The sequence below is a fragment of the Penaeus monodon genome, chromosome 24 (genome assembly GCF_015228065.2).
Source record: "Penaeus monodon isolate SGIC_2016 chromosome 24, NSTDA_Pmon_1, whole genome shotgun sequence".
Lineage (NCBI taxonomy): Eukaryota > Metazoa > Arthropoda > Malacostraca > Decapoda > Penaeidae > Penaeus > Penaeus monodon.
The window spans coordinates 42,884,537-42,885,156 of NC_051409.1; positions in this window are offsets into that span (position 1 = coordinate 42,884,537).

Here is a 620-nt window from a genome sequence, read left to right on the forward strand (position 1 = left end):
TTTACACACGTTAAATCATAACGCTACAATTCTTCACAATCTACTCATTTCAACAAGGACACTTACGACCGCTAATGCACACCTTCAGCTGCTTGACGCAGGCAGACATAATTTTTAACATACATACAACTACAATCAACGCCCTACACCACGCGCAAGGCAAGGGCGACGGTTTACGCATTAAGGGGACGACGTGAGAGACGACACGAGAGGAGATAAATACACGTTCTATATAAGGGTCACAGTTCCAGAGCAAACAACAGGTGTCACCAGACAAGTCATATCATTGTCAGATTTTCACGCAAATTCATCACTTACACTTACACACACACCACTATGACAAACCATACGAACATCATAACTAAAAATCATCACTACACACACAAACTATAGTCAAGGGGAACTCACATTAAGAGGTTTATGATAATAACTAATCCACAACACAGTCGTACATACTACTGACTACTATAGCACCTAGTTGGCAGGACCTTATTGACATGCGAGCCGAAGCTCCTACACTGCGGCTAATGAGATCATTTACGACCACTGAGCACAACGATGAGGAAAACTCATACGAATACGGTACTACATATCAACCATACTATCACATATAGCATATA